Source organism: Bidens hawaiensis, unplaced genomic scaffold (assembly GCF_021521415.1).
Source record: "Bidens hawaiensis isolate Kalapana, Puna unplaced genomic scaffold, B.hawaiensis_p1.1 tig00012635_1, whole genome shotgun sequence".
Classification (NCBI taxonomy): domain Eukaryota; kingdom Viridiplantae; phylum Streptophyta; class Magnoliopsida; order Asterales; family Asteraceae; genus Bidens; species Bidens hawaiensis.
This window is the reverse complement of record NW_027492041.1, coordinates 657,087-677,132: the sequence shown is the minus strand read 5'-3', so window position 1 is coordinate 677,132 and position 20,046 is coordinate 657,087. Positions and strand designations below refer to the sequence as shown.

Here is a 20,046-nt window from a genome sequence, read left to right as displayed (position 1 = left end):
TAATGACCGAAGGATTCCTATAATGAATGTCATAAGAGAAAATTTTCCATGACGCTTCGCATGTAGATATGTATCTGCAGCTATAGTACTCTTTATTTCATCTACTGATTCTTAACGTCATGTTGTTGATTGTTTGGTACAAAACAAATAGAAGCCCTATCTTGGCCTTTGTTTATATATTTAAACAAATATTTGATTGAACCAGCCTGATTGCACCACTCCACATTGATGTGAGCTTGATATCTTTTTAAAAGTGTTTTGTTATTCGGAACAACACTTCTGTTATCTAACTTGACATTTGACTTGTCAACAAAACGTCCATCATCACGCCTTCTATATACAAGATAACCTTCACTGTCTATGCTTGTAAATTCACGGAATTTTTTTGGGAAGTTTTTAGATCACTTTCTATCAACCATGCATGGACAGTTGATATTTTCAATTCCACAAGGACCATGAATCATAAACTCCTTTACAAGATGATACAATTCTGGATCAGCATTTTTGTCTGGTATTTCAACAGAAATGAATAGATCAACATAGTAGACTGTTGGAAGCTTGTGATTGGCATTCATAAATAAGCATAGATGAGCATGAGGCAAGCCACGTTTTTGAAACTCGACGGTATACATAACTAAAAAGATGAAACATAAGACCAAAATTAAGTATAAAAAATATTGTCATATAAAAAAGTTGTGAAAATAAGTTAAAAACATGTAAATAAATAGTAAATAAAAAAAATAGATATGCATATGTAAAATGGGCGAATAATAATCTAGTTTGTTATAAACTAATAAGAATGTAAAAATTGGTGAATAATAAAATGATGATGTAACCAGTGGCGGACCCAGGATTTTTTGTCAATGGGGTCCCAATTTTTTCGGTTTACAAATTTTTTCGGGTCGGTCGTTATTCGGGTCGGGTCGAGGCGAGGAACATAATAAAACACGGAACTATGGTGTCATTGGAAACGAGTAAGTAGAAAGAATCTAAATTACAAACTAGATGAAACATATACTTTTAATTCATACCCGAAAAACATGAACGTAATCTATATATATGGTCTTACATAATTGACCAAAACATGAAAAAATAACTCTAACACAAATAAATGATTAATTATAATATACATACTGTAAGGCCCCGTTACCGGAAGCCCTACTTTCGCGTTGGATTTACTCATAAACACAGTTCTAAATATCAGAGTTAATTAAAACATTTACGCGGAATATAAAACTTTCATAAAACTTTGCATAATTCATAACTTGTCTCAAAACATTCTTTGTCTTTCAACATTAAAGCATTAAATTAAAACATCATAAGTCTTCAGATGCCAGACTCTCGTTCAGTGCCATGTGTCCCCTCAAGCGAGCTGCCTCATTCTACTCACCTGCGTGCATACTAAAAGTCAGCTACGCTGAGTGAGTTCTAGATAATCACATAATCATACCATTCACATAACATAATGTTCTTTCATTCATACTTTCATACTTTCATACTGTATTAACTTACTGTCATATCTTACGTTATAAAGAGCATTACGCCCTACATTCCTCGAGTATTATTAGGGCTCGGTACCCTCCTTCCTCGAGTATTATTAGGGCTCGGTACCCTCTTTCCTCGAGTATTATTAGGGCTCGGTACCCTCCTTCCTCGAGTATTATTAGGGCTCGGTACCCTCTTTCCTCGAGTATTATTAGGGCTCGGTACCCTCCTTCCTCGAGTATTATTAGGGCTCGGTACCCTCTTTCCTCGAGTATTATTAGGGCTCGGTTCCCTCTTCGTTACCATACAACCATACATTATCATTTCTTTCTTTTATTATCTTTATCACGTTCATACACGTAAACATACATATCATACTTACCTTACACCTGGCGTTACAACCTGACAGTACGTGCAATATCCGAAGATCGTTCACGTAACATCAAGCAATCATTCATACATATCATATCATTCACATAAGGCATACACTTATCTCGTAGGATAAGTGTATTAACAAACATATTGAGTATGCACACAGCCCCGAAAACATAACACATAAGGGGGCTAGAAACTCACCTGAATACGGTTACGTTCTCCGTTGATTGTAATTCCTTTCTTTAACTGGGCTCGGCTAACTGTATAATATTTACACATATCAATTAACTACTACTACCCGTTTTCAATAACTGCCTTAACACATTTCCCATTAGGTTTTTAATTCATTTTAAAAAACGAACTTCGCTTCAGGCGAAGTTAAACCTTAGGCGAACTTGGAAACAACTTGGTTCTGGCTTGATTCGATCGAATAGGAACACGTTCGATCGAATAGGAACACGTTCGATCGAATACAACACGTTCGATCGAATACAACACGTTCGATCAAACAGGAACACGTTCGATCGAATAGGAACACGTTCGATCGAATACAACACTCATTCGATCGAATACAAAACTCATTCGATCGAATGAGTTGAAGACCATTCGGTTGCTTCCCTATTCGGTCGACTGGACTTGTTCGATCTACGCATTCGATCGAATGGACTGATTCGATCGACTGGTTCGATCGAATGAGTCTGGTTCGACTCCTTCAAGCTGGCGACGGAGAAACCCACGGGTTTTCCAGATTTTCCAGATTTTTGACCCAAAATCGACGTTTTTGACATGGAAATGCTCGGGATTGAAAGGGCTATCGATTCCTTGTACTTTTAAACACACAAGCTTGCATTTTGACACCAAAACAAGGCGGTTTTTGACCCGAAAACTCAAGTTACAAAAACGGGAGTTTTTGCTCGATTTGAGGTCGAAAATGGTTATGAAAACGGATGATTTTCAAGAGGGACTTACCAAAAACGATTAGGAACAAGATTGTGGACTCGGATTTGTGATTCGAGAACTTTCTCTCTCTAGTTTCTCTCTCTAGAATTGAGAGTGTTTGGGTGTGGGAGTGAAAGGGAGTTGGTGAAAATGGTGAAAGTGTCAAGAACTTTCGTTTATATACTACGGGTTTGGTTAGGCTCGGTTGGCTTCCTACGGGTCGAGACAGGCCGAGTTCATAAAATAACTAAGCCCAAGACCCGTTCCTTACTCGACATTAAATAACTAAAACGTGAAATTACTAAACATAACTTTCTTTTATTTATCATTATAAAAATTTCGGGATGTTACAAGTCTTCCCTCCTTAAAGAGGTTTCGTCCCCGAAACCTAACTTATTCCCTATAAAAGGAAAACTTCTTATATTTACACGCTTTATTGAATCGCCTTCGCTTTCTGAGTTACCCTTCTTACTTCCGGCTTTGCAGTCATCGAATGGTGGTCATGTGTTTTAGCTATTTAAGGTAGCTTGTCCATGAGACCCTCGATGCACCAAGACTCATCTCATCCTTCTAAGGGTTTCGATTAGTACTTTTAACACTATTGTCTAAATCAACATTTCACCATAACATAATAATCATTCTTAACCAAACTCAAAATAATTACACACCACAGATAAACATAAGTTTTAAACCTTAACACAAAACAAGTTCTTAAGCAAATGTAATTTAATAGAACCATTGCATGAGCAATTATTCCTTCATCAGGTGTTCCTCTCTGCAGTTTCCCAAAGTCTTCATCCTTTCGCACCTACCGCCCCTGATTCCTTGCAATCCCTAGCCATGTGGTCAGCTTTTCCGCATTTGAAGCACTTTGGACGATCAGGGCATTCTCGAGAATAATGCCCACTCTTTCCACACCGATAGCACCTGTCTGTCCCAGTCTTGCATTCTCCCTGGTGCACTCGCCCACATGTCTCACATGTATCCTTGTTCCCACCCTTGGCCTTCCTCTCATCAGTTGTTGTCACCATCACGCCAGACCGCTTAGTAGAGGTAGCCCATTTCTTTTCCTTCTCTCCCCCCACCGTTCTTGTTTCCCCACAATCCCTAGCAAAGTGACCCGACTTACCACACTTATAACATTTCTGGTCCTCGGTGCAATCACGAGTTATGTGTCCCTTCTTCCCACATCGGTAGCACTGATTTGGACCAGCCTTGCATTCACCTAGGTGCATCTTCCCGCACACTTTGCACGTTTCCCTTCCCGCGACCCTTGGTATCTTTTTCCCAGCATACTCCACGACATCTACAGATCTTTTGGTTCCTTTCGCTCCTCCCTTTTCATCATCACCACTCTCACTGTCCTTTCCTGCCTTCAAAGTGGCCCTTGCATGGTTTTCAGCAGACCTGTCAGTACGAAATTTCTTCTCTGTAGCAGCTACAGCGTAGGAAATGGCAAATCGAACAGCAGGATCCAGCTGATATCCTTCATCGCTGCTTGGTCCTTGCAAAGTTTCACTTTTCTCCTTTCTCGAGGTAGTAACTAGTTCTTCAGAAGGTTTTCGGACAACGCGTAATCCAAGAGGACGTCCAGTGTGACCTCCCTTTCCAACAAACCTTCTTGCTCCAGCCATTAGTATCCTTAAATGGAAAACACAAACATCATCACTCAAGGAACTATTTAGTACAAGGATAGCAAGGCTAACAGGTAATAACAGTGGCCAGTTGTGATTAGCTGATCACGTTACTTTCCGTGTCCTATACACTTCCCTTTATGAGTCTATTTTTGCCGGTTCTACTTAAGCAGTTTGTCAAATCAAACAATCAATTATTCCTATCCCTGACGTTCACATATCTTTCTTTTCTCATTAACATATATCATTTAATCATACACCTTACCTTTACTGTTCTTGCTTGAGCAACACATGGCATTCTTGAACTGGCATCTTCTTTCCTTTCTTACTTATATCTCATACTCTGTTCGAGTCTAAGCATGTAGGATGCTTAAATCTCTCGAACCTGGCTCTGATACCAACTTGTAAGGCCCCGTTACCGGAAGCCCTACTTTCGCGTTGGATTTACTCATAAACACAGTTCTAAATATCAGAGTTAATTAAAACATTTACGCGGAATATAAAACTTTCATAAAACTTTGCATAATTCATAACTTGTCTCAAAACATTCTTTGTCTTTCAACATTAAAGCATTAAATTAAAACATCATAAGTCTTCAGATGCCAGACTCTCGTTCAGTGCCATGTGTCCCCTCAAGCGAGCTGCCTCATTCTACTCACCTGCGTGCATACTAAAAGTCAGCTACGCTGAGTGAGTTCTAGATAATCACATAATCATACCATTCACATAACATAATGTTCTTTCATTCATACTTTCATACTTTCATACTGTATTAACTTACTGTCATATCTTACGTTATAAAGAGCATTACGCCCTACATTCCTCGAGTATTATTAGGGCTCGGTACCCTCCTTCCTCGAGTATTATTAGGGCTCGGTACCCTCTTTCCTCGAGTATTATTAGGGCTCGGTACCCTCCTTCCTCGAGTATTATTAGGGCTCGGTACCCTCTTTCCTCGAGTATTATTAGGGCTCGGTACCCTCCTTCCTCGAGTATTATTAGGGCTCGGTACCCTCTTTCCTCGAGTATTATTAGGGCTCGGTTCCCTCTTCGTTACCATACAACCATACATTATCATTTCTTTCTTTTATTATCTTTATCACGTTCATACACGTAAACATACATATCATACTTACCTTACACCTGGCGTTACAACCTGACAGTACGTGCAATATCCGAAGATCGTTCACGTAACATCAAGCAATCATTCATACATATCATATCATTCACATAAGGCATACACTTATCTCGTAGGATAAGTGTATTAACAAACATATTGAGTATGCACACAGCCCCGAAAACATAACACATAAGGGGGCTAGAAACTCACCTGAATACGGTTACGTTCTCCGTTGATTGTAATTCCTTTCTTTAACTGGGCTCGGCTAACTGTATAATATTTACACATATCAATTAACTACTACTACCCGTTTTCAATAACTGCCTTAACACATTTCCCATTAGGTTTTTAATTCATTTTAAAAAACGAACTTCGCTTCAGGCGAAGTTAAACCTTAGGCGAACTTGGAAACAACTTGGTTCTGGCTTGATTCGATCGAATAGGAACACGTTCGATCGAATAGGAACACGTTCGATCGAATACAACACGTTCGATCGAATACAACACGTTCGATCAAACAGGAACACGTTCGATCGAATACAACACTCATTCGATCGAATACAAAACTCATTCGATCGAATGAGTTGAAGACCATTCGGTTGCTTCCCTATTCGGTCGACTGGACTTGTTCGATCTACGCATTCGATCGAATGGACTGATTCGATCGACTGGTTCGATCGAATGAGTCTGGTTCGACTCCTTCAAGCTGGCGACGGAGAAACCCACGGGTTTTCCAGATTTTCCAGATTTTTGACCCAAAATCGACGTTTTTGACATGGAAATGCTCGGGATTGAAAGGGCTATCGATTCCTTGTACTTTTAAACACACAAGCTTGCATTTTGACACCAAAACAAGGCGGTTTTTGACCCGAAAACTCAAGTTACAAAAACGGGAGTTTTTGCTCGATTTGAGGTCGAAAATGGTTATGAAAACGGATGATTTTCAAGAGGGACTTACCAAAAACGATTAGGAACAAGATTGTGGACTCGGATTTGTGATTCGAGAACTTTCTCTCTCTAGTTTCTCTCTCTAGAATTGAGAGTGTTTGGGTGTGGGAGTGAAAGGGAGTTGGTGAAAATGGTGAAAGTGTCAAGAACTTTCGTTTATATACTACGGGTTTGGTTAGGCTCGGTTGGCTTCCTACGGGTCGAGACAGGCCGAGTTCATAAAATAACTAAGCCCAAGACCCGTTCCTTACTCGACATTAAATAACTAAAACGTGAAATTACTAAACATAACTTTCTTTTATTTATCATTATAAAAATTTCGGGATGTTACAAGTCTTCCCTCCTTAAAGAGGTTTCGTCCCCGAAACCTAACTTATTCCCTATAAAAGGAAAACTTCTTATATTTACACGCTTTATTGAATCGCCTTCGCTTTCTGAGTTACCCTTCTTACTTCCGGCTTTGCAGTCATCGAATGGTGGTCATGTGTTTTAGCTATTTAAGGTAGCTTGTCCATGAGACCCTCGATGCACCAAGACTCATCTCATCCTTCTAAGGGTTTCGATTAGTACTTTTAACACTATTGTCTAAATCAACATTTCACCATAACATAATAATCATTCTTAACCAAACTCAAAATAATTACACACCACAGATAAACATAAGTTTTAAACCTTAACACAAAACAAGTTCTTAAGCAAATGTAATTTAATAGAACCATTGCATGAGCAATTATTCCTTCATCAGGTGTTCCTCTCTGCAGTTTCCCAAAGTCTTCATCCTTTCGCACCTACCGCCCCTGATTCCTTGCAATCCCTAGCCATGTGGTCAGCTTTTCCGCATTTGAAGCACTTTGGACGATCAGGGCATTCTCGAGAATAATGCCCACTCTTTCCACACCGATAGCACCTGTCTGTCCCAGTCTTGCATTCTCCCTGGTGCACTCGCCCACATGTCTCACATGTATCCTTGTTCCCACCCTTGGCCTTCCTCTCATCAGTTGTTGTCACCATCACGCCAGACCGCTTAGTAGAGGTAGCCCATTTCTTTTCCTTCTCTCCCCCCACCGTTCTTGTTTCCCCACAATCCCTAGCAAAGTGACCCGACTTACCACACTTATAACATTTCTGGTCCTCGGTGCAATCACGAGTTATGTGTCCCTTCTTCCCACATCGGTAGCACTGATTTGGACCAGCCTTGCATTCACCTAGGTGCATCTTCCCGCACACTTTGCACGTTTCCCTTCCCGCGACCCTTGGTATCTTTTTCCCAGCATACTCCACGACATCTACAGATCTTTTGGTTCCTTTCGCTCCTCCCTTTTCATCATCACCACTCTCACTGTCCTTTCCTGCCTTCAAAGTGGCCCTTGCATGGTTTTCAGCAGACCTGTCAGTACGAAATTTCTTCTCTGTAGCAGCTACAGCGTAGGAAATGGCAAATCGAACAGCAGGATCCAGCTGATATCCTTCATCGCTGCTTGGTCCTTGCAAAGTTTCACTTTTCTCCTTTCTCGAGGTAGTAACTAGTTCTTCAGAAGGTTTTCGGACAACGCGTAATCCAAGAGGACGTCCAGTGTGACCTCCCTTTCCAACAAACCTTCTTGCTCCAGCCATTAGTATCCTTAAATGGAAAACACAAACATCATCACTCAAGGAACTATTTAGTACAAGGATAGCAAGGCTAACAGGTAATAACAGTGGCCAGTTGTGATTAGCTGATCACGTTACTTTCCGTGTCCTATACACTTCCCTTTATGAGTCTATTTTTGCCGGTTCTACTTAAGCAGTTTGTCAAATCAAACAATCAATTATTCCTATCCCTGACGTTCACATATCTTTCTTTTCTCATTAACATATATCATTTAATCATACACCTTACCTTTACTGTTCTTGCTTGAGCAACACATGGCATTCTTGAACTGGCATCTTCTTTCCTTTCTTACTTATATCTCATACTCTGTTCGAGTCTAAGCATGTAGGATGCTTAAATCTCTCGAACCTGGCTCTGATACCAACTTGTAAGGCCCCGTTACCGGAAGCCCTACTTTCGCGTTGGATTTACTCATAAACACAGTTCTAAATATCAGAGTTAATTAAAACATTTACGCGGAATATAAAACTTTCATAAAACTTTGCATAATTCATAACTTGTCTCAAAACATTCTTTGTCTTTCAACATTAAAGCATTAAATTAAAACATCATAAGTCTTCAGATGCCAGACTCTCGTTCAGTGCCATGTGTCCCCTCAAGCGAGCTGCCTCATTCTACTCACCTGCGTGCATACTAAAAGTCAGCTACGCTGAGTGAGTTCTAGATAATCACATAATCATACCATTCACATAACATAATGTTCTTTCATTCATACTTTCATACTTTCATACTGTATTAACTTACTGTCATATCTTACGTTATAAAGAGCATTACGCCCTACATTCCTCGAGTATTATTAGGGCTCGGTACCCTCCTTCCTCGAGTATTATTAGGGCTCGGTACCCTCTTTCCTCGAGTATTATTAGGGCTCGGTACCCTCCTTCCTCGAGTATTATTAGGGCTCGGTACCCTCTTTCCTCGAGTATTATTAGGGCTCGGTACCCTCCTTCCTCGAGTATTATTAGGGCTCGGTACCCTCTTTCCTCGAGTATTATTAGGGCTCGGTTCCCTCTTCGTTACCATACAACCATACATTATCATTTCTTTCTTTTATTATCTTTATCACGTTCATACACGTAAACATACATATCATACTTACCTTACACCTGGCGTTACAACCTGACAGTACGTGCAATATCCGAAGATCGTTCACGTAACATCAAGCAATCATTCATACATATCATATCATTCACATAAGGCATACACTTATCTCGTAGGATAAGTGTATTAACAAACATATTGAGTATGCACACAGCCCCGAAAACATAACACATAAGGGGGCTAGAAACTCACCTGAATACGGTTACGTTCTCCGTTGATTGTAATTCCTTTCTTTAACTGGGCTCGGCTAACTGTATAATATTTACACATATCAATTAACTACTACTACCCGTTTTCAATAACTGCCTTAACACATTTCCCATTAGGTTTTTAATTCATTTTAAAAAACGAACTTCGCTTCAGGCGAAGTTAAACCTTAGGCGAACTTGGAAACAACTTGGTTCTGGCTTGATTCGATCGAATAGGAACACGTTCGATCGAATAGGAACACGTTCGATCGAATACAACACGTTCGATCGAATACAACACGTTCGATCAAACAGGAACACGTTCGATCGAATAGGAACACGTTCGATCGAATACAACACTCATTCGATCGAATACAAAACTCATTCGATCGAATGAGTTGAAGACCATTCGGTTGCTTCCCTATTCGGTCGACTGGACTTGTTCGATCTACGCATTCGATCGAATGGACTGATTCGATCGACTGGTTCGATCGAATGAGTCTGGTTCGACTCCTTCAAGCTGGCGACGGAGAAACCCACGGGTTTTCCAGATTTTCCAGATTTTTGACCCAAAATCGACGTTTTTGACATGGAAATGCTCGGGATTGAAAGGGCTATCGATTCCTTGTACTTTTAAACACACAAGCTTGCATTTTGACACCAAAACAAGGCGGTTTTTGACCCGAAAACTCAAGTTACAAAAACGGGAGTTTTTGCTCGATTTGAGGTCGAAAATGGTTATGAAAACGGATGATTTTCAAGAGGGACTTACCAAAAACGATTAGGAACAAGATTGTGGACTCGGATTTGTGATTCGAGAACTTTCTCTCTCTAGTTTCTCTCTCTAGAATTGAGAGTGTTTGGGTGTGGGAGTGAAAGGGAGTTGGTGAAAATGGTGAAAGTGTCAAGAACTTTCGTTTATATACTACGGGTTTGGTTAGGCTCGGTTGGCTTCCTACGGGTCGAGACAGGCCGAGTTCATAAAATAACTAAGCCCAAGACCCGTTCCTTACTCGACATTAAATAACTAAAACGTGAAATTACTAAACATAACTTTCTTTTATTTATCATTATAAAAATTTCGGGATGTTACACATACACAAGGTAAATAATAAAAGAATATGCAAAATCCATGTTAACATTATATATGTTGCATGGTGATAATGACTATATGAGAGAAACTAACAAAAAGCACAAATACCCTAACTGAATAACTAAGACTAGGATATTAAAAAAACAACAAAAGAGGAGTATGATGGGGCTTGAACCTACAACCTCTCACAAGTAAAACAAGGGACTTTCCACTGTACCAGTTCAATGTTAATAGTATGGGTTCCAAGTATTAATTTTTATGGGGTCCTTACAAAATTTAATATACCGTCTCTAAGTAATTTTTAAAAAACATCGGTGTCCCGGGACCCCGATCGGACCTATGTGGGTCCGCCCCTGGATGTAACATACCTCCTTGAACCTTTCCAAGTATTGCATTATCCTTTAAGTCTTTAATCATGGCATCTAACTTTATTTTAAATAATCTACATAAAATATCAGGTCTGTCTTCTGGCTTAAGCATAGTGTCTTCAAAAAACCTCTTAACTTCTGGCCACTTTGGGTTACATGTGATTGTTATAAAAAAATCTGGATATCCATACCACTTACAAAGCGACATGGCATCTAAATAGTTTTGCAACATGTACCGTGAACTACCAGTAAAAGAAGAAGGTAATATAATACGCTGACCGACTTTCGAAACATCATTGTTTCCCTGATTTTGAGCAGAACGTAGATTTCCGTAAGTCTCGCATCTTAGTTTATTCTGTTGATTGCGTATGTAAAATAGTCTTTCGCTTTCAACCATAGTATACGCATCTACCATCAATTGTTGAAAAAGCCTCCTTCCATTTAGAGGCAAAGAAAAAGTATTAATTCTATCTTAGAATCTATACGCGAAGAACTCCCTCATTGTACATGTATTTCTTTTAGTGTTGTTTGAAGCCGAAACATCTTGATGGCCGATGTCTATTCTATAACCATCGTCACCGTATGGACAAAATATCGGATATTGAAGCGGTACATACGAAGGATGTAGTTCACTGATCCATTCTATTTTACCTGTTTTAGTCTTGACAATAATATCTCTAGGTTCAAAGGAGCTATCAATGTCTCCAACTATTAAAACTGCAACTTCGAAAGCAGTTGGCAAGTTATATGTCCTTCCATCTTGCTGTCTTTTTGCAATAAGGCGTGACTTTAGATCCGCATGAGGATTGTTGTTAAAAAAAATCTTTTTCCATTTTATAAGATTGAACCAACACATTATGTGAATCTAGCATGACCTTCAGATCTTGTATAATCTCAAGATCTATAGTATTTGAACTTGATGTGGACACATTGTTGGTTTGACTGATTAGAATATGTAAAATACCAAGTAAGTAACGATTAAAAAAAATAAATTTTTACATAAGTTTATTCTAAATAATGAAGAGAAATTACCCTAAAGCGCCTTGCCTATTTGCAACCTCATTTTCAGTGTCATATATATATATAACTGAGAGAATTTAGGCTTTGATCCATCCATTGGTAGGAGACTTCCAATAGCATGGTAATTTTCACCGCCAAGTCTATATACAAATGGAGCATTACCTCTGTTAATGGACGAATCAACTTTTCCACTCATTGATGTAAAGGAAAACATTGAATTGTAACGACGAATGTTTTTCATAAAATGTTTGCTTTTTGAATCCAAACAACTAAAAAGATTTTTATAATCGGATGGCGTCTCCTTCAAATCTGGAAGTTTAACTTTACCAAAACCGCAACATAGAGAAAAGCTTGATTTAGATTTTCCATGATTGCTTCGTAACACCTCATCCTTCCACAATTTTGTGTTACACGCCTAACATATATGACTTTGATCGCCATGATCCAAGTAATCTGTTAATGGTGTTTAGTAAGTTTTATTACTATCTTATTGTATGGCAGCGTTGTATAACTTATTTTTATAATAAATAAATAAATAGATATTGAATATTGAAAAGTACCTTTTGTTTTACCAGAAAATGTTTTCAATGAGTAGACTATCATCATGTTCTTCTTCTTCTTCTTCTTCTTCTTCTTCTTCTTCTTCTGGTGTAAGATATGAAGTTTCTGTTGATATATTTTCTTTGTTAGATTTGCATTTACCCTTCAGTCGCAAATTATTGGATGAAGATGCTTGAATATTTTTACTGAAGATACATATACCTACGAAGTGAAGTAATATTTAACATCCATGTATATACATTTAAAAAGCAAAAATATTCTAGAAGTCGATTGTACAAAGTTCTATTAAAGAAATATTTGTTACCTTGTTTAGTTTGTGATACTTGAATAGATTTTAATGTCATTGAAGACTTAAATGTTACAGGAGTACATTTAATCTTTGCCTTTTTGCTATCAACAATTTGTTTTATGATGGATCAACTCAATTTGTGGGTTGCATAACCATCATTTTTAATTGAAACTGTAAACCATGAAGTTTGCACTAACTATTAAAGTATGTATTTGAAAAAAATGAACATGAATGATTAAAAGAGCAACAAATAAATATGATATAGATGGTATAAAAAGATTTTTAGAATAGTAAAGCTGAAACGAAAATTGTTGGTATATAAATGATTGATTATTATAATGTAAAGTATATTATGTTATATCATTTGTAATGTCTGATAGAGGATGTGCAGCATGAGATTTTGAAGATATAACATTGTTGTGATGATATGGAATTGAATTAAAAGGATCAACAACTTCCTTCCAATAGGCTGGACTTCCGTTAGTTGTGAATTTGTTAGAGGTGACTTCAATGTTGTGCAAAGCTATTTTTGAAAAGAAAAAAAAGAAAAAAAAATCAGATTATGTAAAATGTTGTTTTAATATGAAAAATGTATTTAGAAACATTTTACCTTTAAAATTGTTGTTCTTTTTTGTATCGAACTTTTGTTTTCTGATTAGTCTTTTTTCTTTTGAATCTATAAAAAACCAAAACATACAAGTTATTACATAAAAACATAAAAAGAAATTCAGTATATGTGTACCATTTATAACGTTAGATAATGAGCTTCCAATCTGTATTGAAGAACCAATATTGGTATGCTGATATGGATTTGATGTATAAGGACTAATGACCGTCATGCAAGAACCGAAACTTCCATAATCCGGTAATGAGTTTAAAGTGTTTTGTATGTTATGTAGGCCTAACATAAAAAAAAGGAACTTTAAGATTTTTAAGGGTTAACAATTGGAATTTGTATAACATAAGTTTTGTATTATAAATGACAAAAGTAAACCTTGAACGACTTATATCATGATGCATTAAAAATATATCATGATGCATTAAAAATATGACCTTTGACGTTGCAATCGGAATGAAGTACTTTAGATCTTTTGGCATCCAATTTTAATTTCCTCTTCTTTCGCATGAGCATTGCATAAATATATTGGATATTTGTATCTGTTGAAAAAATTAAATGACTTAGTAAAAATCAAATATTTGTAATAAGTAAGACTTGGAATTTTTGTAAGAAATTCAATAACTTGGAATTTGTAACAAAAAAGTTTATAAAAGAATGCAGATTTTTGTGATTCGGATATAAGTTTTTAAAATTGTGTTGCAAAAATATAATAAAATAATGTTACAACAAAACCATCACATAACCAAAACATCATAATACTTTAATCAAATTGTCTTACATCAAATACTCCAACAAAAGAAATTAAAGTTCATAAGACATAATCCTAGGAATGACTCCAACAAAATGAAAGGAAATTAGAGTTCATAACACAGAATCCTAGGAATGAAACTAAGTGAAATAGAAGTTCTTAGGCGACGAACCTAATTGCAAGGACATTTAAATAAAATAGAACAGCCCAACATAAAACATTAAGATTTTAAGGAGAGCATTTTTCAATCTTGGGAGTAAGGAGAACTGGCTTGCCATCAGAAGGAGGCATACTGGTAGACAATTCTTTAATCATCTCAACATCATAACTGCTAAGCAAGTTTTTTTTAAAATCTGGATTTTTTGACTTGCGTTTAAATGTTGTTGATTCAACCACATGAGTATTTCCAATGCTTTTGTCATTCACATTTGTTGCCATCGGAGTAGCATTATCATTTATACTTTCAGCACCAGCCTAGACATTTATATAAACAAATGGTGTCATAAAAATGATAATAGACTACTTGAAAATAAAATATCTAATGTATTTTTCAATCAGGTCAACAAAATATAGTAGAATGCTAGTTATATATATGTTCTTAAAAATATATAGATGTGAATCTTTATAACATGAAACCTAAATAATTGAATACCAAAACCAATATTTAGTCACTCAATATTATAAAGTCCACTATTAAAATTGAGTTTTTAAAGTTTCAATCATAGACCATAAACCCTAGATCATAAAAGAAGCATGAGCATATTTATGAAATAAACATACCTTTAAGTTGGCAATTTCTTATGACTGGATAATATCCAATCCCATGGTAAGATCTTCAGAACTACCAGTCTACATTATAGTTCAAATTATTATTATCACAAATTTGAGTAATGAATAAATATTGTTGTAATTAGAGGTGTTGGCTGTCCGGTTTTAACAGTTTTTAAGTCAAACCGTGAACCGAGCGTTAGTAACGGTTTTTGATATCAAAAACCAAAACGAAACTCTTGAAATCTAAAACCGAATCATTACTAACGGTTTGGTTTCACGGTTTCGGCTACCTTTGAACTTTTTAAAATGCGCGATATACAAAAAAAGGCCGTCCATTATTATATAAAGCATGTTAGCTAAAAAAACACGTTGGTAAAACAAAATGTACAGAATTACTATGTCATAAAAGTATTAATCCAAAATGTAAATCAAAGTTAAAACAGTTTAAAGCTGTTAAAAATGTAAATAACAGTTTAAAGCTGCTAAAAACACAAAAGCTATAATAGCATATGATTTTTAGACTTTCAGTTACAATGAATTGTCTAAAACAAAGTTACAAAACCCAATCCATCAAATTTAATCGATGAATAAATATCCCACTTCACTTTCTTCTCACCGATTTGAAATAAATAATTAATAATATCTAATATGAAATATAAAAAAATACATATGAATCTTATGGTTCGGTCTGGTTTTTTTATAAACCATAAACCAAACCGTTCACTCCAGTTTGAAAATTTTGGAACTGACCGACCGAAAAAGTAAAGGAGAAAAACTGACCGCGAACAGAACCATGAACACCTCTAGTTTTAATAAATTGAAAACAATATGATATGCATGATAAATGGTTCAAAAGGCAATTTATAAAGTTTAAAATTTAAAAAATAAAGATATAAAACTGTGAAAAAAATATAGCAGTTTTTCAAAGCAATACCTTTAAGTCAGCAGTTCCTTGTGACTCGGTATCATTGAATCCATTGTTAAGCGAGGCAGAGTTGTCAACCTACATATTAATAAGATTATTGATTAATAAAAAATGAGTATGATGAATAAATATAACTTAAATCGACAACGAAATTATAGTCATACCTCAAAATTGTTGGCCTTTTTTTCCAGTTCGAAAATGATATCCACATCATCCGTTAGTTTAGAAATGCCGAAAACAAAGGAACCTTTGTCAATGTTGTATTGTGCTATGTCAATCTTAAAAGCAATTTTTTTCCCATAAGAACATCAAATTCAACCGGAGTGTTAGCGTTATCACCCCCCTGTGATATGCATTTATATTTTAATGACAGATAATCTTAAAAGTATACAATATAATACCGCATCGTACGGTAAACAAATCTTACAGTGACATATTTGTCGATTAGAGATGATGCGTTTGTTTTGAGAAGTTTGGAAGCGTCACGATCAAACAATTTCAAAGAAATTGTTCTGGTTGAGTCTTGAACAACCAATGGAAGTCTAAGCCTACATAATATATTGTTGTTAACTTACTCCGCAACTATAAATTATGAAAACAAAATGTATAAATTTTAACACCTTTGCAAATAGTGAATAACATTGTTATTGCAACTCGGAGTTTTGCACTCATAAATATCCTCTTCATCAACCAACACACCAACAGGCTGATCATCTTTGGAAGACTTTTTGGTAACTTGAAGTTAGAGGATTGAGATGTTAGAGGATTGAGTCGAACTTGAAGAACCAGCCGAGTTCTGCAAAAGGCTGTTAAAAGAAAGTAATTTTGATGATCAAAAGAAGGAAATGGAAAAATATTAAAAGCTAATGTTTTAGTATAGAAGTTATATACCTATTTCGAAAGGAGGTGATCTCATCAATGTCAGAGTTGATAAAAAGTTTTGAAACATTGAAGCAATCGTTGACAAAAGCAGATTTTCCATAGTATTTCAATGCACCAAATTGTAGGATGATAACAATAACACCATCTTGGTCTCTACTCTACCAATGCTCTAGCATCGTATCAGGATAATGACAAGTAAATTTTGTTCATCCTTCAACAAATTAATCAAGGAAAAGGTTTAAAGAAATTGTTAAGATTAAAAAAATCAATAAACATGATTTAGGAAAAAGACAAACTCTAGATCTTGAATAATGGCATTTAGTTTCTTTGTATCGGTCCCCTTTGTGTTTTGAACTTCTTAAGGTCACCGACATCCGCAACAAAACCAATTACATCTAAAAAAAAGAATTAATAAAATAATGACACATATAAGTAATTTAAGTTACAAAATGAGGTAAATTAGATGAGGGTTTTGTATTACCTAATGGTTGATATTCAGGAAGACTCTGATCAACGATACCCATAAAATTTGTGAATGAAAAGCCATATGTTGAGCCAGAGAAATCATCACAAGGGTAGACGTTTGTGTCACAGTAGAGTCCTAGATTGGTTTTGTTTTGAACATACTTGTACTAGGATTCATTCAAACTAGGTCAGTAAATGAAACGAACGTTCGTTGAACTATCGTGAACCGTTCGGAGGGAAGTTCGTTTGTGTTCATTTATTTAATAAACGAACGAACATGAACAAAAAAACTGTATTCGTTTAATTAAACGAACGAACATGAACACATGTTCCGTTCGTTTATTTATGTTCATGAACGTTCGTTTATTTATGTTCATTTATGTATTAATAAAAAATAATTAAATATTATCTAGATAGGTCATCTACTTAAAAGGTTTTATATTTGTTAATTTTTGTTCATTTAAGTGTTTACATTTAAGTTCGTTTATTTTCGTTTGTGTTCATTTACATTTGTTCATGTATGTTCGTTTATCTTTGTTCAATTATGCTCGTTTAGATTTTAAACAAACGAACGCAAATGACCCTTTTTAAATAAACAAACATGAACATGAATATTTTTTCGATTAAGTGTCTGTGTTCTTTTAAAGTTAAGTGAACAAATATGAACATGCCCTTGTTTGTGTTCATTCAATTCATTTACAGGCTTTCATTATTCACATTGATTAATTTATCGGTCTCAATCTCTAGGCTCTGCCGATATTATTTGTGTTCGTTTTTGTTCGTGAACCGTTCGTGAACACATTAATTTCCTTAATGAACGAACACGAACATAAAATCTCGTTCAGTAAGTGTTCGTGTACCGTTCGTGAACACATTATTTTCTTAACGAATGAACATGAACAAGGCCTTCTTCATGTTCGTTCGGTTCGTTTAGAGCCCTAATTTAAACCAATAGTAGGTTTGACAATGAAGTAACAGCCAATAAAAATATAAAGAAAGAAAAAAAATTAATGTTGATAAATGTAAAGTATTTTGGTAAATAATATTAAAACAGCGGTGTAATTCTAAAATGTTTTAACAGTTTTTTTTACATATAGTAAACTGTTGTAAATAATATTAAAACAGCGGGGATAATTCTAAAGTGTTTTAACAACAATTTTTTTTACATAAAGTAAGCTGTTGTGAATAATATTGAAGAAGCAGGGGTTTAGTCGGTTTGACAATTGAATGAAAGTTAATGACAAAATCTTCTAAAAAGTCAATTGTGTTGTACAGTAGAAGTTCTAATCTTGAAAATTCTAATGTTTTTAAAACCGGACTGGTTCAGCGGTCCGACCGGTCGGACTGGGATTTGGTCACCTTAACGGTCCGGTTCGATGTAGTTCACTCGCTTCTCAAAACCTGGATGGTCCGAACCGGTGCACCGATACGACTTGGGAACCGGGCCGGTTCAACTGGTCAGACCGGTGAACCGGACCGATTCAACCGGTTTATTATGGAATTCTCATATTTTTTTCATTTAACATGTTTTTCAGAATTTTTAAGTCAAGCTGGTCCAACCGGTTCGACCGGTGAACCGGTAACTCATCCGGTTCAATGTCCGATCCGGTTATGAAAACAAATAATACATTTATACTTAGTAGAATAGTTACTTATATATTTGAAACAACAAATTTTAATAATAATAATAATAATAATAATAATAATAATAGTGACATTAATATTATAAGTAATCTTGTTTCAGCCATATATTAAGATGTATAAAATTAAAAAAATCAAACATCAAAATGTAATTAGTAAATAAATATAACCTGATTCGTTCAGAAGATGCTCAAAGCGAGAAAACCAGCGACGAAGAACATTGGCTTGCATTGTTGTACCCTGTAAGGATAAAATGAAAAATCATTATGTGTTATTTCTAAAAAGTACTTTGCAATAATATAATAACTTAACAAACATATACATGTTCATCAACCAAAATCATTTCAATAGAGTATCACTCTTTAGGATTGTTGTACATGGGTTGTTTCCATAACCGGATGACCCGAACCTTTACCGTATAGTCACGGCGAGACAAGTCAAGGTTCTTCAGGTAGGTAATGTCACCGAGTGCAGGTAAGCTATACCAAAAATAAATGTTTATCATTAGTATTAATGCAATGAGTAAAGCATTAACAGTGAAACATATGAGGTTATATGAATCACTATTGTATTAAGATAAAAAAAATTGTTTAAATGTACCCGTGCTCCATGAGTTGAGAAGAAATCTTGAATAATGCAAGTAAGAGACACTAAATGTGAGCGTGCAAAATTGTGAGCATGTGGGGGGAGTACTTATAAAAAATTAGAGATGAAAGAAAACAAAAATCTATTTTAGGGTATGTGGAAAAAAGCAGATGATTGATCTTTCTTGGTTAGATACATGTATAACTAAATTGTGAAACAATTTGAAATGGTTAACTTGTCTTTATAGTTGACCAATATGAATAGTGTTTTATAGATTGAAATGAAAAGTTGCTAAACATATTTAGGTAAGGTCAATATTATTTTTCTACATCTTTTTGAAGTTCAAAGAAAGCCATACATCAAAAGAGGAAACAAACATATTATATTAAGATTTTGGAATTTGAAAGACTATTTAACATTTTATGGAAACAATGACATGTTGAAATATTAAATATTTATTGGTATAAGAATTATAATATTAAGAATTTAATGTTTGAAAGTTGAATCTTTAAATGGGAATATTTTTAGAATTTTGAATAAGTTGAAAAAAAATTTTTGGAAACACAAAATAGTTATATCATTTTGTTAAAGAGTATTCATCAATTTCAAACATTTGTAACATTACATACAGATTCAAC

General features: G+C 35.5%; 1 long non-coding RNA gene across 1 annotated transcript; it reads right to left on the bottom strand.

Moving 5' to 3' along the window:
- Nucleotides 1-14,351: 14,351 nt before the first annotated feature.
- LOC143541677 (uncharacterized) lies at nucleotides 14,352-15,971 on the bottom strand. Its single transcript, XR_013136789.1, has 3 exons — nucleotides 15,845-15,971; nucleotides 14,920-14,988; nucleotides 14,352-14,613 (listed from the first exon to the last, which is right to left on the bottom strand). It is a non-coding gene; the product is annotated as an uncharacterized LOC143541677 (long non-coding RNA).
- Between the last annotated feature and the right edge of the window lie 4,075 nt (nucleotides 15,972-20,046).